This window comes from Balearica regulorum, chromosome 8 (assembly GCF_011004875.1).
Source record: "Balearica regulorum gibbericeps isolate bBalReg1 chromosome 8, bBalReg1.pri, whole genome shotgun sequence".
Taxonomy (NCBI): domain Eukaryota; kingdom Metazoa; phylum Chordata; class Aves; order Gruiformes; family Gruidae; genus Balearica; species Balearica regulorum.
Window position 1 is genome coordinate 33,885,958 of NC_046191.1, and position 24,067 is coordinate 33,910,024.

Genomic DNA, 24,067 nt, shown 5'->3' on the forward strand with positions numbered 1-24,067 from the left:
TTTTTGTTGAGTTCGTTTCATGTGTCAGATACATTGAAATGAAATATCTGGCTAAATACCTGAAGCCTTACTCCCAAAGGTCTACCTTCTGGCAGAAAGTCTAATGTTGCTAATGCTATTTTTAGTTCCTAATTGCTGTTACCTTTTCCTCTTTGATCATCCTGGATGGAGAACAAAATAAGAAAATAAGGCAATAAGAATATTCACCATACGTCCTATTTCCTCTAGTGTCTCTAAGACACTGACGTGACTTTGATCATGTTAACAGTTATGACAAAGGTGGTCAGCAGACCAAATTTTGAGTGTGGCCCCAGTTCTGATCTTCATTCTTCCTCACTTGATTAGCATCCTTTCTGCTCAGTTCAACTTGTACTTGAGAAATCACAGTGGATTCAAAGATTTTAATCATGCCCTAGAGATATTAAGAGCATTTTATCCTCAGTTTCTCTCTGCATTATACTGTAAAAATAAGATCTACAGAAGTTTAGTTTTGCCCTCCTAAGCTCTCTGCTCCTGCTCTGCCTGTTCTTTGGTTCATGGCTGAATACTTCTTTTCTCTATTTAGTAGAGCACAGGGCCATGAAAACTGCATCAGCCATCTCTCATATTGTCAGTCCTTTCACCCCTAGACAGCCTTGATATTATTTATATTCTGGTTGGTGATTGAAATCTTTTTCAGCTCTTCTATTCCAAATGAGGTTCAGCGTTTGTCTGAAATGAAGAGTGTTGATTATGTGAAATATCTTCAGTAACGTTTTCCGGACAATGCACCAAAAAATCCCTCCAAATTTGGGTCTTGTTTCCAACCATTGTTAGGTTATGTGATAAAAGGCTGATCTCCACACACACTGAGGAGCACAGGGGTACAAGGTGGGGGTGTGTGGGATGAGCCCAAATAACCCATTCCCTGGCCTGGCCGTACTGGGAGCCCATCTGCCCCATGGGCTGCGTGGTACCCATTGCCATGGGCCACCGCTCCCCAGGTCATCTCACAGACTGAGGGGCCTCATCGCTAGGGGCACGGGATGTATTAGGGGGTGCAGGGGAACAGCTTTTGGGGATTGCATAAGATTTGTGGGATGTTTAGAAGAGGAATCTAAGGCTGTGAGCTTGCTGTAGTTTTGTAAAGCATGGAAGGTGTTTCTAGAATGGTATTCTTGCCTTATTTTTAAATGGGAGCGTAGTGCAATGGGAAGGAGGGGAGAAAAGAGAGATTTGTTTGCTTTTGAAGAGCTAAGGGTTTCTCGGATAACGAGCAATTTCAGTATATTTGCATCTGTGTGGGCAATTGTGCCAAGACTCTGTAGTCTGTCGGTAGAACCAAGATCGCATTTCTCAGCCTGCCAAGCTGTAAATATGAGAAACACCACATAGCACAAGGACCCGGAGAAAGGAAAACGAGACATTGTAAATCCACAAAGCCGAAAAGGATGGGAAAGGAGAGGAAGGAGGAACTGGATTTGCATGTTGTGAACACAGGGTACTGTTCCCTGACCTGTGTTTTATGATTGAGCTATCGCCGCGCAAATATTTCACAGTAATAAAAGGGAGCAAACGACAGTTCTGAGGGGACAGAGATAAATCTGTATCGGAAATAAGGGAGTACTGAGAGATATAGCTGAGATATACCCAAGCATAGATATATATAATAAAAAGTGTGACAGAATGCTTGCACTGGATATGTACACTGGTGTTATAACAGCTGACAATGTGAAAGCCTTGGTAGCAATGGAACTATTTATTGTTGATAACAGCATGGGAAAATGTAGCTTTTGTCCATGCCAAATTGCTCCTTTAACAAAGCAACCCATGTTGGCCAGTCCAAGATATTTTTTTGTTTAAAAAACACCACTTGGAGACAGTATAGACACACACACGCAAACACAGAGGCACCAATATGTGTGCGTATGATTGCCGCGTTGATGAAATAGTCTTGCAGAATTTAAAGGAGGGGCATCCAGCATCAGTCTAAAAAAAATGATGGCAGTAAGTTTTTGATGGTGAAACTAAATTCTGTATGGGTTTTGGTAGCTGTTTGACAGAGTGCTGTATGCAGACTGAAATTTTTCAGGAAGGCAATGGAAAGGTCAGGAGACAACACTAAAAATACCTGTTTTTCCCATCTGGATGCTATCACTTCTATTTCCTGCCCATAAAAGTTTTCTTGATGAATATATTATAACTTACACAAATGCATTACTGAAAACACAGAGCTTGAAAATCAAACCATTTGATGTTTCCTAACCTGTTTGACTTCCTCACCTTTTCACAGAAATTGCAGAAGGAGCACCGCAGAGCTTAGAAGAAAACGGGCAGTGAGGGAGGGAGGCTTTGGAGCATCTCTTCTTCCCTCCCTCCCTCCTCCTGTCCCCCCCCCCAGGCGCAGGCTGGCACAGGATGAGAGCTGCTGGGGGGGTCAGTGGAGCCCAAAAGGACATCCCATGGGAGTAGGGACCAGGACGCCTGGTAGCAGCTTTTTCTTACAGCTGCATCCTCTACTGGTCCAACCAAGTAAATGTCTTATGTTTGATCACATTAATTAAAGCGGCAGAAGCGCGACTTGGATAAACTGCGTACCTGAGTTGTTCAGCCTGCGGATCCTTCTGTGATAATGAGTAAGAACAACTTAACTCATTATTACCTCTGTTCTTCTGAGGTAACAATTTCCCTCCACAGGCAATGCCTCTGAGCAGCTGACGGTCTATTAGGGGAATTTATTATGAGATTGCACTTCTCTTTTGAGAAGCAGCATTTAAATATTTGCGTTTATTTATTTATTTGGGCTCAGCCTGCACGATTCATTTACGTATGTAAAACAAACACAAAAGGCAACCTTGCAGCCAATTTCCTTCAGTTTCAGGTCACACGCATTTCATAAAGTTTAGTATCACAGAGAGAGATGGCAGAGCATTTCAGATGTCGTTGCCTCGCTGGGGACAGGTTAGGAGGCTGAGAGATAAAAACAGCTGCTTTCAGCTATCAAGTTGGCTCGGGCTATGATGCAAATAATTGTTATTGCCATTATCTTTGAAGCCAGATGTTTGGTGTCCCTGTGAGAAAAACTAGAATATCACTGCTACTTCTAAAAAGACTTTTTTTCCACATTGTTATAACTCAGCAGAGAATGATATGACTAGGGACTGAGTTGAAATATGGAGGGGGGGGGGAACATTTCTATAAATGGCAGAAAGGATTAATATAATTCATCTCCTATTTATTAGTGGTCTTCTGCTGTCAGGATGTGCTAAAAAGAACACATAACTGGAAACAAATTGCAAATTATTACAGCAATGTTCTGTCAGGTGAACATGATATGAAATCTCTTAAATAAATCACCTGGCATGTTTATATAAAAAACCTGAAACAAACAAACAAACAAACAAATCTCTATGGAGGCAGCCAGGCAGCTTGCAGCTGTGTTATTACACTGACAAATATGGGACAAGGCTCAGAAAAAGAAATGAGGCAGATCTTCAGAGTTTCCTGAGGCACTGAGTTCCCTGTGACCGTGATGCCAGAGCTGAGAAAAAAGGACAGCACATTCGTCATAGCAATGAGGATGGAAGTGGACATGTTCATCTGAAGTTGGAGAAAACAGAAAGGGAAAAGAAACAGACAAACAAACCCCCCAAATCCCTTACCTCCACCAAGTGTCCACAAACATTAAAACATTAATGGTGACTTTTGGAAATGTTATCCGCAGTGGGTAGACCACACTTACCAAGCCAGACCCATACCTATGGGAATGGTGACCATAGCCACCACCTGCCCAGAAGGGACAACAGTGGACATGGCTGGAGTGTGGACACATCTGTCCTTGTTGGGTTCTTCACCCCAACACTGCGTGACTCTGGAGATGCCCAGTCAGTGCCTGAGACATGAGCAAAACTATTGGATACCTCTTGGCAACACAGATTTCAATTTAGCAACATAGGGCTGGAAGGGACAGTCTTGGGATCTGCTATTGCACGAAACTTCATTATCATGCAAAACCCTTCCTAAATTAATCACAGTCAGCAGTAGAATTAGTTACAGAGCTTTGCATGCTTTTACTTTTCTTTTTTTTTAGTGTTAATGAAAATAAATAAAATCAATCCTAATGCTCTGTTTTGAAAAATTCTCATAGCAGTGTGCCATCTTACAGCTCAGTCATTAAGGGCATTGCTTAGCTCTTTCTATACCTATCTCAAGACTGTTGTATTATTCTCCATCATCTTCATCCTAACCAATAATATCAGAATGTGACATTGTGTTGAATACTTTGCTGAAGTCAATGAAATTGACTGCTTTTCCTGAATCTGAAAGTGAAATCGATCAGAGATATGTAATATCCAATAGTTTATCAGAAGCATTTTATCTTTCTTGACCATGGCAAGGAATGATTTCAGTAATGTTTGAATTGAAAGAAATTTAATTCACATGCCTTCTTTGAATCTCATAATTTTCTTTCTTGTCCGTTACTCTGAATAGCTTTCTGTTGAATTATCCATTTTGCTTATCTCTCATCTTCATTTACAGCTTATGCCATTTTTTTCTGCAGTTTGACCAAGTTATATAGTCCCAGCTGGAGTGATAACAAAAATAGCCAAGGCATTTTAGATCAGGGTTGAAGCAAAGTTATAAAGCTGTTTTCAGACCTTGTCATGAGACCTGCTCATATTGGACATGATCAAGCATAAAAGTAAAATGAATTTGAACCATTCTGTTGAATTCAGAGACCTATGGAGTAGGCTTCGCAAGTACCTCCCATCAACCAGAAACACTTCATAATGTTTTAATGAAAAAAAATTTACAACTTTAAAGAGTACCTTTAATACTCTTGCAAATGTTTTGAATACTATCATAGCATGGGAAAACAAGTAAAACAAAGAAAACCATTCAACTGTATATCCTTCAGTAAATTTGTGTACACACTTTCACCAAGAAGAACTGAAATGAAATCAACATGATCTGATTCTCTACCAGTGTGAAAGTACTGTCTGCAGTAGTTTACACACATGCATAGCCAGTTCCTAGTATTTATACACAGGCAGCTCACAGTCAAGACTGACTAGCCAGTAACTGTGCTTTTATTTTAGTTAAATTCCATTTTTTTAGATTGTTTAGCTTTTGTCCATTGAGACTACAATTATGACATTAGATATTCTCCAACTTTAAACGTTGCTTGTCACTTAAGCATAGATGAATTTGAGTATGCAAGAAGTCCATGTGAATCCAGTGGGATTACTCAGTTCCTAAAAATTAAACATATTTGAGAGCATCCCTGAGCTGAAATTAGATTAAAATAAGGATGTCTCCCAACATCCAAGTTGTGATAAGTCAGCAGATCATCATTTATGTGTAACTAACTGATGTCATCTACCTGGACTTGTGCAAAGCATTTGGCACTGTCCCGCACGAAATCCTTGTCTTTAAATTGGAGAGATGTGGATTTGACGGATGGACCACTCGGTGGATAAGGAATTGGCTGGACAGTCACACTCAAAGAGTTGTGGTCAACAGCTCAATGTCCAAGTGGAGAATGGTGATGAATGCCATTCCTCGGGGGTCAGTACTGGGACCTGCGCTGTTTAACATCTTTGTCAGCGACATGGACAGTGGGATCGAGTGCACCCTCAGCAAGTTTGCTGATGACACCGAGCTGTGTGGTGGGTCGACATGCTGGAGGGAAGGGATGCCGTCCAGAGGGACCTGGACAGGCTGGAGAGGTGGGCCTATGTGAACCACATGGAGTTCACCAAGACCAAGTGCAAGGTCCTGCATGTGGGTCAGGGCAATCCCAATCACTACAGGCTGGGCAGAGAATGGACTGAAAGCAGCCCCGAGGAGAAAGACTTGGGGGTATTGATTGATGAGAAGCTCAACATGAGCCGGCAGTGTGTGCTTGCAGCCCAGAAAGCCAACCATGTCCTGGGCTGCATCAAGAGAGGTGTGACCAACAGGTCGAGGGAGGTGATCCTGCCCCTCTACTCTGCTCTGGTGAGACCCCCCCCTGCAGTGCTGCGTCCAGCTCTGGGGGCCCCGGTACAGGAGAGACATGGAGCTGTTGGAGAGAGTCCAGAGGAGGCCACAAAGATGCTCAGAGGGCTCGAGCACCTCTGCTGTGCAGACAGGCTGAGAGAGGTGGGGTTGTTCAGCCTGGAAAAGAGAAGGCTCTGGGGAGACCTTAGAGCCCCTTCCAGTCCCTGAAGGGGCTACAGGAAAGCTGGAGAGGGGCTGGTGACAAGGGCAGGGAGTGACAGGACAAGGGGAATGGCCTGAAGCTGCAGGAGGGGAGATCTGGATGAGATGTGAGGCAGAAATCCTTCCCTGTGAGGGTGGTGAGGCCCTGGCACAGGTTGCCCAGAGAAGCTGTGGCTGCCCCTGGCTCCCTGGCAGTGTTCAAGGCCAGGTTGGATGGGGCTTTGGGCAACCTGGGCTAATGGAGGGTGTCCCTGCCCATGGCAGGGGGTTGGAACTAGAGGATCTTTAGTCAGGTTGTGTGCGCAACATAACTCTGTACTTGTACTTCTTTTATAGTAGTCTTTTACCTCTAGGGAGGTAAAATACACTAATGGCATGGACTTGAGGTTACCTGGAAATCACAATATGAGAAATATAATCACTCCTGTCCATTGCCTCAGCCTCTTTCATCTGTTTTTCCTTGAAATTTACTTTCTGTTTAATTTGCTTTTCCTCTTATATCTCAGGAAGAACTAGAAAATTATTTTATTTAATTGGTCATATTCCACTGGATTTGAAAATCTTAACAGCTTTGTCATGTACAAATCTATGAAAGAGTAGTTAGTATACACTATGAGGTCAGTAGAATAAAAGGACAGAGAAAATTGAGAAAACCTCCATGAAAGTAGTGAGTCCCAAATATTGAGCATGCACCGGGTGAAGTTTCTGTTTATCAACAGCAAATTACGCCTGACTTTGAACACTATGGTAAGGCAAAGCTTCTGGGATCCTGTGACTGTGCACCGTATGAAGATCAACATGACAGCAAACGACCATTTAATTTTTTTGCAACTCTTCTTCCCCTGATCCTGCAGCCAATTGTTGGTCCTTTTTGACCACCTTCAATTAACTTCCATCTCTTCTTCCTCAAATTGGAGTAGTTGTTGCTTCAGCAACCAACATCGTCAATTCACAGTACACCTTGGGAATGACATACTCTGTACTGGAAATGCCCCAAGTAATTTCAAATCCCAAATTTAAAATTGCAGAAATTAGATGGTTGAAGAAAAAAAAAAAACCCCACAAGTTTTCAGAGTCTGTGCTATTGTACAGAAGTGTCAGTGTTTTTGCAGAATGGCTCTAATTTTGTCAAAAGTAATTTTTCTCTCAGTTGCCTGATTTCAATTTCATCATTTGTGATGACTAGTTTCAACATTATTTAAAAAAAAATAAATCACAGATCTTTGCTGCTACTCCCACATGGTAATTTATTTGCAAGACATGCCAATGACTTCTAAAAAAAAAAAAAAAAAAAAAAAAAGAGATGGCACAACAGTTATTATTTTCATAGCTTATTTAGGAAGCTACTGAAAACTAGAATAAGAGCAGTGGTGGAAAATCTTATGCACTTATTTAACTCGATGATCTGAAAGTCTGATTATTATGATGGAGTTTTTCCTTATGGATGAAGGGACTTCCTTTCCTTATGGGGGATACATGAAGAATATGAAGGACTGGAAAGGATGAGAGTAAGTTGCAGTGTGCATAGCTAGCAAAATTACTGTTATACCAGCTATTTGAATCTTTGCAGTCTTAGAGTCATGAAAAATAGGTTTGTTGGTTGGTTTTTTCCTGCTTTCTTTTACATCTTTCCTTCCCCTGCTGAAGCACAGCACTCACACCTGCAGTTGTATATCTTTGGATTCAGAGTGATTCCTGTATGCATATAACTCAGAACACTTTACTCCTTGCATTTTTGCCCCCCTGCCCCATCACGTTAACATTCCTGTTAATGATTTTGCAGAATTAAACCCTACACATCCAGAAATCATGTGCAGCCTGCAGGGAGAGATTATTCAGTCCTCTGCGGGTTGTTTTATTGCCCAGGACAGAACAGCTGAGGACTCTGGAGCTGCAAATCCCTAGAGTATTTCTGAAATAAAGATCAGATTTGACTGCCCTTTGCAAGCATTGATGCTCTTATTGGTCTTAAATCTCTGGCATCTATTTGTGATTGAAAAGTGTCTCCTAAAACTGCAGCTAGAACAGGAAAAGACTTTTATTAAAAAAAAACCAAACAAACAAAACCCCAACAAAACCCAAAACCCAACCAAACAAGAAAACCAAACCCAACCAACCAACCAAACAAAAAGTTCTCTCACTGATTGTAGTGAGACAATTTTGACACCAGCAGACAGATTGGGTTATGTTGTTACTATAACTAAGGCATGAACAGATTTAAAGTTTTGCTTAGTGGTTTTCAAAGCTTCTCCAAAAAATTCGCAGAGCAGAAAGGGAAATAATTAGTTCAATGACTATGGGCAGAAGGCAAATTCAGCTGCCTTTTTGATTTTTAACAACATCCTGTGCTCTGCTGCTGACATTACCAGTTGTTGCACCAAAGGTAGAAAAAAATATGAAGGTGGGAAATTAGTTTAAATGTCAGATCTGATCGACAAAGACAAATCTCTGGTTTGCTGTATTTTGGTGTCAGCCCTGCGCAGAGGCTCAGATCCCAGACATTAACCCTTCTGAGGACAGATTATACTGATATTGTGCTATATCTTAATCATACATATGTATTTTAGCTGTTACACATCCAAGCATACGATATACATATATACATATAAACATACAAGCAATAATATGAGGGATGGAGATTAGATACAGCCACCATTGAACTGTATTTAGCATTCAGGCTTAACAAAGACTGATTTAAAGGTTTCCTCAGTGTCTTTTCAGGCTTCATAGTATTTGCTCTTCTTTGGACTAGAAGACAGATGCTAACCCTTTCGCTGGTTAACCTGTAGATTTATAAAAAAAATTAAGAAAGTGCCTTCATCTAGTCCAGTAAAAAGCTATTTTCTGTGCTTATTTAAGCAGTTATATTTACAGTTACATATGTTGCGTTGTTGTTGTTATTAATATTATTATTATTTCCATGTTGGTACCGCCTCAAACCCCAAAGGGTACTAGAGGCTCATAGATTCATCACGTCTGGATTTTACCAACCCCAAATAAGAGATACCTAACCAAAAGGGTTTAACAGCGGTGTAGAAACAAAATAGATGCTACTAGAAGAAAAAGAGAAGCAATTTGTCCCTAGTCAAAATGAAGGTCACTGGTAGAGGTGGAATTCGCCTCCAGGGCTGTTGATCTATGCAACTGCAGCAGTTCTCAATTTTTCTAAATCTTTTGCAGTTCCTTTAAATAGCACATTGTATGCATTACATAAAAAGGCAATATGCAGATAACTTGGAAGTGTAAATTCAAGAGGCAAGGTGGAGTAGTTGCCTCATAGAGCCCATCTATTTCTAAATGATGACTCTGACAGCTGAACAAGTGCATGATGACAATTATTTTTCATTTTATCCTGTTGAGTAGAAAGACGCTGTGTGTGGACTCATCACTGCCGGTACTTATACCATTAACGAGATGTGTTCTCCTACTTGCTTGATTTTCACGCAGATAGCTACTAACTGTAACAACTGGGTTGCTATTAAAGTATATGAAATAGGTCCCAATTTCTTTGCTTTGAACCAAGCACCCCACTCTTACTTAACAGGAAAATTGGAAAATGTTTAAGCAAGTGATGCTAATAAAGCCCCATTTGGTACTTACATCATATATTAACATATCAAACATAGTTTAACATTCAAAATATCTCCTGTCTGGCAGCCAGGAAATTATGCCATAATGTTAATGTACATGCCCTTATTAAATTTTGCCTCTATAATAGACAATCTGTTATAATGTAAAGGGAACAGCAGTATATCACAGATATTACGACACAGACCAGCACCACAAAGATAAAATTTCGAATATAGATACTTATACAGCTACTATCTGAATATCTTTATTTTGAATATCTTTATTGAATAACTTTATTACTCCTGCAAATAAACCAAGGACTCAACAAACAGTTACAGGCAGGGCGAGCAGGCACCTGGGAAAAAGAGAGGAGGGGGAAGGGGAAGAGCAATGAGGAGTAAATGCCATGTGCATGATCAGCGTAAACCAGCGTAAAACCACAGGAGATCTGGGGGCAATCCTGCCTCCCTTCTGCCTGCAGCCATCTCTTCCCACCGCTGTCTCACACTTGCTTGGAAGCCGGTGAGGCACATCAGTTCACTGACCTGATTGAAATTTAACTCTGGAGAGGAAAAAATTACTTTCTGCCAACTCATGCGGCTCACGCCTCATCTGCATGGTTATTTTAACCATCCCGAGGAAACAAGCGAGAGGACACAGCCAAGGGAGTGGTGTGGGGAGAGCGAAGGAGAAGCTGCCCACGCACAGCAGTGCAGAATCCGTCGGCTGAAGCTGGTTGTGAAACTCCACTGTAAGGAGATGCAGTAAGTTTTAGGAAAGTCCCCAACAAAACAGGTTCAAATTTGGAATTTATGTTTTGCGAGTTTAAAGTAGTTTAATAATACAGTAAAAACAAATGCTCGCATTTTCTGGAATTTTTTTTTTTCAATTTTATTTTTAATCTCAAATCAAAATATTTATTCATTTTTTTTTTTTTCAATTTTATTTTTAATCTCAAATCAAAATATTTATTCATTTATATTGAATTGACACTGTCCTTAGAAAGCCAACTCTGAGAAGCTTTACTACATTCCCACTTCTGCAGCTCCTGGAGCCCGCTATGAGATGCAAACATTAGAAATTAGCATCCATGCTGCCCATGCTATCTGCGCAATAGTATTTCTCTGGAGCCACAACATCTGGGAGCTGTGGAGTCGTATGCTCCTTCAGCTGGCAGTGCTGCCAGGAACCTGCACAGCTTGGAAGCAGAATTTCCCAGCAAGCCACTGCAAGGGACTTATACATATTTATATATATAAAGATATATTCTCATAGAGTTAGATAGCAATATGAGCAAGGAGAGCCCAACTGTCCTGAAAAAGAGCAAGAAAAAGAAATAGTTTGAACATAGGAACAAAACTGAACAGACGCTAATGTAAACTTTCACACTGGAAATTCACTTTGTCTTGCTCTTAAGAAATCCAAATAGATTTGACACTTCTCTATTAAAAAAAAAAAAAAAAAGAAAAGAAAAGAAAAAGAAAACTTTCCATTCAAGTACTGAGGTCACTAAAGGGCACCACCAGAAAAATAAGGAAGAAGAAAACTTTGGGGAAAAGGAAGAACTCCTGATTACCGTGGTCTTTGTGTCTCTCTTTTACCCTGGGCTCAGCAGGCAGGCTGTGGCTCTTGCTAACCCAGCCAGCACTGCACAGTGAGAACAGTCAACACAAATGCAAGGCCTTTGAAAAATCTGAGCCAAGAGGGATAAAAAAATGAAAGTATTTAAAAGACATATACATTAAGTTGAGGAGCAAGAACCTGAATGCAATAACAAGCTTTACACAAGTTTCAGAGGAAAACTGTCCTTATTTGATCCATCAAATAAGGTGTGATTTTAACTGTAAATATTTAATTTAGATTATGCTGCACAGGAGAGCCTGTCCACCCCCCCACCCCCCCATTCCCTACTTTTCCTTCTGCTGTACCTGAATAAGATGATTTGTTGCCCTTTTCTTTTCATCTGGCTCTGCTGTTGCTTCCTCAGTGTCCCACTGTGCTTACTCAAAACTACTGACTTCTTGTCCTACTTGACCCTTGTTCCCCTCTTCCCCTGGTCATGAGTCACCACTGTCACCTCCTTTCACCTCATCCGTCCCTGCTGCCAGGAGATATCAAAGCACCAACCTGGCTGGCCTTGCAGAGAGCCAACAGGCCAGGCAGCACCCACGGATGAGCAGCCAGCTGCGTGATGCTCCTTCTGAGATGGGAAACGGTGACCTGGAGCAGCCTGTGCCTGGAATGGTCACCAGCACCGGGATTCCTGGAAGCCTCCTTCTGTGCTCCAGCAGGTTGGTGTGTCCCTGTTTCTGTGCCCCTGATTCCTTTTCACCCTTGGTTTTCTTTCTTCAGATTTAAGTCTCTCAGATCAGAAAATAACTCTTACTGGATGTTTGTACACTCTGCAGCATGCCGGACCTGATGTGAGGCAGAGCCTCTTCACTGTTGCAAGTCTAGATGAAATCATCCTCTATTTCTCAATTTAATTATTTTCTTGCACCCATCCCCAAAAGCAAACCAACAGCAGCAATGCCACCATGAACAACATAATGGTTGGGTTACGGTCAAACGGAGTCACTCCGTCTCCCTGCAGACCTGCTGCTGGTTGGTGCTGCCACACTACACGCTCGTCAGCCCCCTGCATCGCTCTGCCCTGCAGTTAGCATGCCCAGATGTTTACAGTTTACCATCAGCACACACTAACTTTGGCATTCTTTAAAAAAAAAAAGCCTGGATAAAAGTAGCCTTGCTGCTGGATTTTCTACTTCTGCCCTCCTTGGGCTGTTCCCAGGACCCACAAATGTCAACAGAATCAAAGCTTCCCACTGAATTCACTGGAGCTTTAGATCTTTCTGCTGTGGCTAATTAATCTTGTTCATTAGTTACTCCCCAGGTCCCATTCCCTCTTCCTCATCACTTCGTGCCAGTGCACATTATTCTTGTCTTTTAAACATTAATTGTTGCTGTGCATGCCCTTCCTGTAATGTATTAAGATTAAATCCCCCCAGATATCCACCTTCCTTCTTTTGCCAATGCTTCAGAGACTGGGGAGTCAGAATGTGTCAGGTGCAATACAGGCCAATTAAAAAGCAAATTTGTGCTAACTGATGGGTAATCTTCAGTGGAAATCACAAGCGACATTATTGGATGCCTGGGGAAAATTTTCATTAAGCAAATTCTTCCACTGCTGGCAGAGCCCTGACACCTCTGCATGTTATAGCTGTTGCAAGGTAAGTTTCCTGTACTCTCACCTTTGGATTTTTTCTTGTTGTATATACTGCTAACTGTCTTCCTCTTTATCTATACCGGGCGACAAAGGAAGTCAGGGGTAGAGTAAGTCAAACCAACCATTAGTCTGCTTTTTAATTACTTCCCTTTCATAACTACAAGAAGTATGAAAAAACCCAAACCAAACCAATAACAACAACAACAACAAAAGCCCTAAAATCAAACCTCTTTTATAGTTCTACTTAATAAACATTATTGTTAGAATTATTACTGTTATTATTTGCAAAGCAGCGTCACCTATAATCAGTACCAGAATGTCACTTCAGAATCAGAATTCAGTCTGTATCAGAATCTCTCCCTATGAGAGAAAAAGCAGTGTATTTTGAAAAATCACTGTTAAATTGAAAATCTTACAGTCTACATGCACAAAGGACAGGAGAGGAAGAGGCAAGGTGAAGTGAAATCAGGGACACATACGGCAGCAGATTGTCCTGTTCTCCATCCGTGGCATTGCCAGTTAGGAGACGCTACCTCCTTTTGGTTTGTTTTGCAGATTATTTTAAAAAAATTATGGATTCCCTTAAAGTCTATCCAAACCCCAGCATAGCCAGTAGGCTCATCCCACCAACTTTGCTGAGCTGAGCTTGTGATCTGCTCTATTTCACAGGTGAAGCCATGGTCTGGTATCTCAATATATTAAACAATTACCATATATTTTATAGGTATAGATGGTGTATTACAAATAATATACGGTATATGTGACATAAATGTTATATATTAGGATAGAGCAGAGAGTAAGTAGTGCAAGTATTTCTTTTCCCTCTGTGCAATTCAACACTTGGAATGTTATCCCAGACTTGCACCAAATGAAAGCAAAATGTAATGGAACTGTGAGAGCCAAAATCCTTACTGAGCCGCAGTTCCCACTTACCACTTTCAAATATTGATCCAAGATTAAATTACCTTTTTTTTTTTTCCTGCCTTGCATTGTGTGGAATTCTTAAAAGATGTTTTCTTTTTTGTTACTTTGGGGGAGTATTAAGTCTGAATTCAGTTCACATAACGCTAACAATGCTGCTTCTGCAAATCTTGAGATCTTTTATCTTTCTTCATTTCCCCCCCCCTTTTTTTTTTTTGACAACCTTATACCTTCACAGTGCTTCCAGGACTCAAGGTGATAAGCTTCAGATACAGTCATTATTTCTGGCATTTCCTTTCTCATTGAATGGTTTAGACGGAGAAGCCACTGATTTCAGAGCTGCAACAGGCATTTGAGTAGTTTTCTTATAACATTAAATGAGGGTATGATTGTGTGCGCGCGCATATATATATATATATGTATATATTTGTTCAGAGGAAAATATTTAAGCATAAGTAATCTACCTCTTCAGCACCATGTAAAAACTCTGTGCCCCAGTATATATGACTATGTGCTATGATGGCAAGGCAAGAGTACTTAGCTTCCACTAAATACTTAAAAACCCCATAATTCATCTGCTATTCCAAAAAGACAAAGAAAGAATTTGGGTAACTTTACACACCCTAAAGTGCTCTGCTGTCTACAAGCGGACCAGCCACCCTGTGTCCCTGAGGACAGAAGAAAGGCAAGGCTTTGAGCTTAGGAACTGTGGTACAGTCTAAACTTTCCAGCTCAGTAATAACTAGATACTCGCTTTGTAAATCTGTAGGAGTCCCCATCAGTATGATATAGACTTTCCTGATATGAATGCAGATGCTTCAGGTAGTGAAATATTTGTAATTATAGAAAAAAGAAAGATCCTTGAATTACCATTTCCATATTTTACCTTCTTAACATTAATTTATTTGTCTTTACTTATATCTCTAGGAAAAGAATAACTTTCAGGCCAGGATAGAAACTTCTGGTTTCTGCAATAAGAAGGAAAAATAAATATCTATAATTCTTGCTAAACAATATTAATCAGAACAGTTGCAATCAAACTCAAGAAGCAGATGCTTGAGAACAAATGCTGACAAGATTTGGGAACTTTCTGATATCTTTTCTTTTTTTAATTGATAAAATTAGGTGAGAAGAAAATTCATTGTCTGAATTCAAAAGTTTGAAATCATGCTTTTTCTTTTTTTTTTTTTTAATTTTTTATTTTGTATTCCATTCAGAGGGCATAGGGAACAGGTAGGCTAGTGTGCTTGGTGTACCAAAAGAGTGGAAAAATTGCAAGCTATGATAAAAGACAGTCCTATAAAGTTCAGAGCTATAGGCTACCTCGAAGAAGGTAGTGCAAAGTTGCATGATGATGCAACAAACTCATATGTGCCAGCAGCCAGAACCTATGATGTGTCCCCTGACAGGACTATTAGCTGTGCACAGTGCAGGGATTTATGTATTTTTGAGTGAATATTAAAAAGATATATAAGTTACAAACATGTTTCATTATTTCTTCCCATCATCCTCCATACTGTATAATATCTTTATTTCATGGGATGTTTCAGATTGGGGGAGGCTGAGGACCCGTTTCAGGGACCCTCAGTGCTATATTTTTCTTTTCAGAGGTGAAGGAATTAATTCACAGTTCAAGAAATAGGAATGTCTTTTCACTTTCTCCATCAAACTTCATTTCTTAGTCTAATGCCACCCAAATGAGGGAATGTATCAATTGACATGAACCATAAAACACATGAATGTTTTAAATGTTCAACTGTAGGTTGCTCTTTAATGAATAGCTGAAAAAGTTTCCCCAAAGACACAGCAGTCTAACTAAGCTGTTGATAAGATACTTATTTCTGCTACAGAAATATATTTCCAGTGATTTCAGATGGGTTACTGTGAATTTACATCATTGGGATGGAGATCATAAGCTTGGTCTGTTGCCCCAGAAGAACAGGAGCTGAAAAGTTTCAAAGTGTGAAATTAAGAATTTAATTTTCCAAGAACATAAAATCTTGAACAGTATACTTCCAAAACTAAATGTCTGTTTTAAAATGGTCCAGTAGACTGAGCAGTGCTCAGAGGAAATCTCTTGCTTGAGATGAGGAGGTCTTGTACCATGACCTGGATGGTGATTCTGGATGTATTCTACTTCTTGAGAAGTAAAAATGCAATGGCCCAAGGTTCCCTGCACTTTGACAATCAAAAGGATGAGGATTAATTATGTCAACATGTTTGGCATTTGTAATCCCTTAGTACATAGAATGCATCCTTTCCTATGTTTCCTTTAGAGACGCATGTCATAACTGTTCTGAAACACACCTGTCAACAGTACAGACTTTGTTCTGCTCTACGTAGAGACAATCTTCAATTTACTGCAGCGAGACATTCTTTTGGGAGAGCCTGGCAGAGCAGTTTTGCTAGTAACTTTACAGAAGGTTATAAAAAACACAAAGAAAAATCAAACTCTCCTAAAGCAAGATTTCCAGATGGGTATCAGAGAGATTCCCCTAAATTCTTGTTTAGGTGATCTTTAGACCTGACAGTACTGACATTTCCAAAGGCAAAGTTACCAACACATCTCATTTTCTCTCACTTGATAGATGCAGAAGCGACTATGCTCCAATGTTAGAAGTAGACAAATCCAGCAGACTTTGGTACCCAGGGGACCTCTTGCCTGGACCACTGCAGCCAAATCCTGAGGGCTCCCAGCCTCAGGGACAGGGCTCCTGGGAGACGCTGAGCACGTATTCCCAACCAACACGTGTATGTACCTGTGCAAACTCTCACAGGTCACCGCAGAGAGATCAGTGCCCTTATGAGTATCCACAAGTTGCACCCTCATGAGTGTGATCAACACAAGCAGCCCACAGGTGACCCTCCCTACCTTGATCAGTGCTGAAGTTCATTTGTGGAACGTACCAACCCCTCATTCTCTGGATTCACACCACACTCAGATATGAGTGGGACTTTTAGTCCATCCAGCATCCATGCCTGGACCATCAGACCATTCCTCAGTTGCCAGCTCTTTACTGGTGGAGGTCTCCCACTATTGGCAAGTTAGCCCAGCTTGAAGTACAATAACACACACACACGCCCTCACCCACCCACCCACCCTCTAGATTAGAGACCATCCCCACAGAAAAAATTATATAATACAATCACAGAATAGTTTGAGTTGGAAGGGACCGTAAAGATCATCTAGTCCAACCCCCCTGCAGTGAGCAGGGACATATTCAACTACATTAGGTTGCTCAGAGCCTCATCCAACCTGACCTTGAACATTTCCAGGGATAGGGCACCCACAGCTTCTCTGGGAAACCTGTGCCAGTGCCTCACCACCCTCAGTGTAAAAAATTTCTTCCTTAAATCTAGTATGAAACTACCCTCTTTTAGTTTAAAATCATTACCCCTTGTCCTATTGCAACAGGGCCTACTAAAAAGTCTGTCCCCATCTTTCTTAGAAGCCCCCTTTAAGTATTGGAAGGCTGCAATAAAGTCTCCCCAGAGCCTTCTCTTCTCCAGGCAGAACCACCCCAACTCTCTCAGCCTGTCTCCATAGCAGAGGTGCTCCAGCCCTCTGAGCATCTTCGTGACATCCTCTGGACTCTCTCCAACAGCTCCATGTCCTTCTTGTACTGGGGACCCCAGAGCTGGACGCAGTACTGCAGGGGGGTCTCACCAGAGCAGAGTAGAGGGGAAGAATACCCTCCCTTGACCTGCTGGTCACACTTCTTTTGATGCAGCCCAGGATATGGTTGGCTTTCTGGGCTCTGAGTGGACACTGTCAGCTCATGTCCATGTTTTCACTCACCAGTACTTTCTCCTTCTCCACAGGCCTGCTCTCTATCCATCCCCCAGCCTGTGTTGATACTGTGGGTTACGCCAACCCATGTGCAGGACCTTGCACTTGGCCTTGTTGAACCTCATGAAGTTCACATGGGGCCACTTCTCGAGCTTGTCAAGGTCCCTTGGGACCGCATCCCATCCCCACTCCATCACAGAAGGCCACTAGGTTGGTCAGGCAAGACTTGTCCTTGGTGAAGCCATGCTGGCTGTCTCTGATCACCTTCCTGTCCTTCAAGCAAAGCTTCTAGGAGGATCTGTTCTCTGATCTTCCCAGGCACAGAGGTGAAGCTGACAGGTAAGTCTAACTAAAATTAGTTAGATTTAATAAGACTGTGGGAGTGACTGTGCTGAGCAGGCATGGGGTTCAGTCAGGCAAGTGTGCTGACCGATCTCATGTTTACATTTGAGTGGCCTCTTTCATCCCTTTTTCCTTTCGCTTTTTCACCTTGATCTCTCCTTTTTTTCCTGCCTTTGTCCTTCCCCTGAACATCCAATATTAAGTCTTGCACAACTCCATAATCCCCTTAAAATATCATATAAGAAGTTTTACACAGTCCCAAAGCTCTTTTGGTTCCATCCCAACCTTCTGTTCTTGCTGCATCCCACAGCAAGACCTGTGCCCCTTTAACAGCCCCATATGGCCAGTGTGAAAATCTAATGGAGAGTGGAGGCTGACAGCAGACTATGGTGGCCTGAAGGAAGTGACACTGCCGATGAGTGCTGCTGTGCCGGATGTGCTACAACTTCAATAGGAACTGAAGTCAAAGGCAGCCAAGTGGTACGTCACAACTGATACTGCTAATGCATTTTTCTCGATCCCTTTGGCAGCAGAGTGCAGGCCGCAGTTTGCCTTCACTTGGAGGGGCGTCCAGTACACCTGGAATCGACTGCCCCAGGGGTGGAAACACAGCCCCACCATTTGCCATGGACTGATCCAGACTGCACTGGAAAAGGGTGAAGCCCAAGAGCACCTGCAGTACATTGATGACATCATTGTATGGGGCAAATCAGCAGCAGAAGTGTCTGAGAAAGGCGAGAAAATAGTCCAAATCCTTCTGAAACACAGTTTTGTTGTAAAATGAAGTCAAGGGACCTGCACAAAAGATCCAGTTTTTAGGAATAAAATGGCAGGATGGGTGTAGTCAGATTCTAATGGATATTATCAACAAAATAGCAGCCATGTCTCCACCAACCAACAGAAAGGAGACACAGGCCTTCTTAGGCATTGTGGGTTTCTGGCGAATGCACATCCTGAATTACAGTCTGATAGTAAGCCCTCTCTACCATGTAACCCGGAAGAAGAATGATTTCAAATGGGGCCCTGAGCAACGACAAGCTTTCGAACAAATTAAACAAGAAATAGTTCATGCCGTAGCTCTTGGGCCAGTCCGGGCAGGACCAGATGTACAAAATGTGCTGTACACCGCAGCTGGGGAGAATGGCCCTGCCTGGAGTCTCTGGCAGAAAGCACCAGGGGAGACTCGAGGTCGACCCCTGGGGTTTTGGAGTCGGGGATACAGAGGATCCGAGGTCCGCTACATTCCAACGGAAAAGGAGATATTGGCAGCCTACGAAGGGGTTCGAGCTGCTTCAGAGGTGATTGGCACGGAAGCACAGCTCCTCTTGGCACCCCGACTGCCAGTGCTGGGCTGGATGTTCAAAGAGAGGGTTCCTTCTACACATCATGCAACCGATGCTACGTGGAGTAAGTGGGTTGCACTGATCACACAACGGGCTCGAATAGGAAGCCCCAGTCGTCCAGGGATTCTGGAAGTGATCACAGACTGGCCAGAAGGGAAAGGTTTTGGAATGTCACCAGAGGAGGAGGTGACGCATGCTGAAGAAGCCCCACCATATAATAAACTAACAGAAGATGAGAAACCATATGCCCTCTTCACTGATGGGTCCTGTCGCATCGTGGGAAAGCATCGAAGGTGGAAGGCCGCTGTATGGAGTCCTACACGGCGAGCTGCGGAAGCTGCTGAAGGAGAAGGTGAATCGAGCCAGTTTGCAGAGGTGAAAGCCATCCAGCTGGCCTTAGACATTGCTGAAAGAGAAAAGTGGCCAACACTGTACCTCTATACCGACTCATGGATGGTGGCCAATGCCCTGTGGGGGTGGTTACAGCAGTGGAAGCGGAGCAACTGGCAACGTAGAGGCAAACCCATCTGGGCTGCCCCACTGTGGCAAGATATTGCTGCCCGGCTAGAGAAGCTGGTTGTAAAGGTCCGTCATGTAGATGCCCACGTACCCAAGAGTCGGGCCACTGAGGAACATCAGAACAACCAGCAGGTGGATCAGGTGGCTAGGATTGAAAATTTCACAAATATTCAGGTAAAATGTTCTACAGGTGTTATTGTTCATGTAGTAAAACATTCAGTGTAAGAACATATTTAGACACTGTGGTTGTGAAAGTAATCAGCAATTTATATAATGTTATATCTATATCTACAGTGTCATATTTTGTAGTGGATATAAGGGGTTATGCTAAAAAGCCCTATTCTGAGACAAAAATTTATGCCATTTGTTTTGACATGCAGTGTCTATGTAATAACCAGCCTGTGTTCGTTTTACAAATGTATTTTACATAATCACCTATACCCATGAGAGGGAATGTAAAGCCATGGAAGCGTTACACTCATTGTATGTGTTTTATTAACTCATCAATTTTTAGTAGTGTTTTTTATTAAAAAAATATTTTGGAACAAAGCAGCATCTTGCCTACTAAATTGGCTTCAATCCAAACATCCAAATTCTAATTTTAAGCTAAACTGGAAAAAAAAAAACAAAACCCCACAACGGTAGTTTTTAAGAAAAAACAATCTCTTGAGTATTAGTATCTGATCTCTTTGCACTCAAATTATCACACTTCATCATTTTCCTCTCTTCTTATTTTTTTTTTCCTAAGGTTTGGGGGCATCTCAGTATTTCTTTTCTATTTGAGCTGTAAGGCAGCAGGAAATAAATTGCATCTTTTACAATCACACGATGTCAATACACATGCCAGATTAATAGCTCTGGAGAATGATGATCTCTGATACTATCAAGGAGAAGAATAGTGTCTACAGGAAAAAGAATAGTAACACAATGTATTCTCTACCTTTCTTCAATATTTCTCAACTCCTTCTTGCTTCACTGGATGAGGAGGGATGAACCTGTGAACAAGATGGCAGGGTTGCCCTGATTTGGAAAACTGACTAGTCCACAAAAGGTGGACGCCATCTAATTATGCTTGACATGTTTAACAATTATTTTCTCTACCAATGCGTTGTAATTGCACATAGAAATGATGGCCTATTTCAGGATAAACCTGGTGGTTTTGGTTTTGGTCTGTCTGTGAGAACTGTATTTGTGTTTCTCTAAAATAATTTTACACTAGAATAAAAATCCTTGAAACAGTTTTCTTGGGAAATTGTGGAAAAACTCCTAAGGTTTTTAATTTTATTATTTGTGTCTCTTTGAATGACTCTTAGGAGATGGATCATAATTTTTGTTCCTGAGTAATAATTTGTGCTGCTTTTAAATCTTAAGGAGAAGGACACTGTTCACCCTATCCCATTATATTACAGAGCATCCCATAATATGCTGTCATTTGGTGGTTTCTTATTTTATTAGCCAGGCTGCTATTTTAGTGACAATCTGTCCTTTGTGTATAATGACATTAAATACCTGGAATAAAACTTTGGTATTAAAAAAAAAAAAAAGTCACCTAAAATATCAAACTTTTACAAGGAGAAGAAGGAGGCAAGGGATTTAAATGAAGTCTGGCAAACCAAGTTGTTATACACTGCTAAAAAAACCCCTTCTGGCTGAAAACCTCAATGATAGGTAATTATATTTCTAAATGAGGCAATCGTTGTTAAGCTATGAATAATATAATTAATTTTATAACATTCTGTAGTGTTGTAGTCAATACAGATAATAGACTTTTTGAGATAGTAGCTGTCCAAACACATTCAACTAATTTAAAGAATCTCATTGTGCATTCTCTTAACTGAAGTCAACAGTAATAAAGCCCTTCTCTGTCACTCCAGTAAACTCAGTCAGTGGCTGAGTTTTGCTGAAATGAATTAACGGAGGTTAAAGAAAGAGTGTAGCTCTAGTTCACAAACATTCAACCAGTTTCTAATTTTATTTTATAAGGTTTTCGATTTGCAAGCACAGGACACTTTAGCAGACCAGATTTGTCTTTTCTGTAATCACACTGATTCCAGCTAAAGATTTACCTGCCATGTATAGGAGAGAAAAAAAAGAACAAAACAAAACAAAAATCTAAGAAACAATTACTTTTTCAGATTAGTGGCCATCAGAGTCACTATCTTTTATCTTATCAGGGATGATAGAGGATGCTCCAGATGAAAATTCATGAAGTGAATAGCAAACGTGTGGAAAAAGTTTAGGAGTCAGAATTACTCTTAAGACCTCAGCGAGCAAAGCTCTAAGATCCCAAAACAAAAGCTTTTGCATGTAAATGGAGTCTTCTGCTTGTAAAAGATTGATTCTGGCTACAAGATTAGTCTATAACACCAATCTCTGAAGAATATAGAGAAGATCATAGCTCGAACAAGAGACAACCAGCTTACCTCTTTAAAGCAAAGATGAGGTCTGCTGAGAGTTATGCAGACACAAACCTTTGAAAGTAATAGACTGCTTGGAGAGAGACCAAGAAGTAACAGATTGCACTGTGTCCCCATTCCCCACTGCATAGCTCATACTTCAGACACGATTATTTCTCTCTATTTTTAACACCACTGAAAAGCAGAACACTTTCCCACACCTGAATATTTTAGGTTGGACAGCATGATGCTCAGGGAGAAAAAACAATTCTTGGTGCAGCCCACAACTTTTGACCTGCAAAAGAACTTTTTTATCATTGAGAACAAGACGTGAAGATTTTGAGGGAGATGCTGAGGTCATACAGAAATGAGATGGTGGTGGTGATCTGTCACACAGTCCGTGTGGAGGAGAGCGCTGGTGCTGTAAAGGTGAATCCCTACAGATCCCTTTTGGTATATTGCCGCCTGGCACCTCTTTGCAGTGACAAAACTCTTTAGATTCCTCAAACCCAACATGGTAACATCCCCTCTCGCACCAATGGCTGCCACCAGAGGAAGAAAGAATATTTGACCCCCTCTACTCAATGGTTTATGCATGTGGCTTAAAAGAAAAATACTGAAAACTACCATGCGTGACAAGGTGTTGAATACCGAGCAGAGGTCTGCTTTTGGGATGGCTGTGCAGTTACTGGTGGATTGCTGAGAGCTTTCAAATTTAACTGGTGCATCTTCCGCGGCTATATCAAATGACACCATAAAAAAGATGGGAACCGTCTGGCAGGGGCTGCCTTTGGGTGTTTACATGAGACAACAAAATGCAGTCCACCTGAAGAGAGTGGGCTTTGATATCAGCTCCGTATGGGGGCACAAATATGTCATGGTGGCATCAGGTGGGGAGGACCAACACTTCTACCCTAGCAATGGGTAGAAAGAAACAATACTTTTTTTTTTCCCTTCCTTTTTATCCTCCCTAAAGTTAAGTTGTACAGGTAGAACAATCAGCTCAGTATTAAGAAAACACATACGAGTAAGTTTTGTGTGACAGGCAACGGAGAAGGCAGTTGTGGCGAAGAGCTCGTGTACTATTCACATGCTACTCTTTGCTTACAGAGAGAGCGTGCCTGTCCATTTTAAAATAGCAGATTGATGCAAATCAATCAAAAACTTATTGGAGAGATTATAAGTTATGGAAAGGATCTGAAATCAAAACCATATTTTTTTGTGATTTTTTTTACCCACTTTTTTCACATAACAAGAACGACAGTAGTAAGCATAACATTAAAGGACAATAGGCCATTTTGTGCGTGTTTTGCCTCAGACCATGAGCAGTGCTGATTTCTCCTAAGTCAGACACCACTAAAGCACACACACCTATTGCAATTCAAAGCAGGGATCAATGTTATTTCTGTTGCCCTACATACTATATGTCCATGCTGAATAATGTCATGGGAAAAACATAAGGTGCTTTCTGAGCTGATGGGAAAAATATCATGAAAATAGCTGTGTATCCAATTATCAGTGCGAAGGGAAACTGTGAATACAGAAAATAATGCAAGTCTCTCTCTACAACAGCATAGCTCACTCTAGAACACAGAAGTAATTTGCAGAAATGATACAATTATTTTACCTACTTATTGCACAGAATATTTCAGTCGTACCAGGAACAATGTGAACTTCAAACGCGTGCGTGTTCCTTAAAGGAATACCGAAATCAGTCCTTGAAGACTACCTTAAAGTCAGTGCTATTATAGAAAAATAAGGCTTAATTTATTTAATT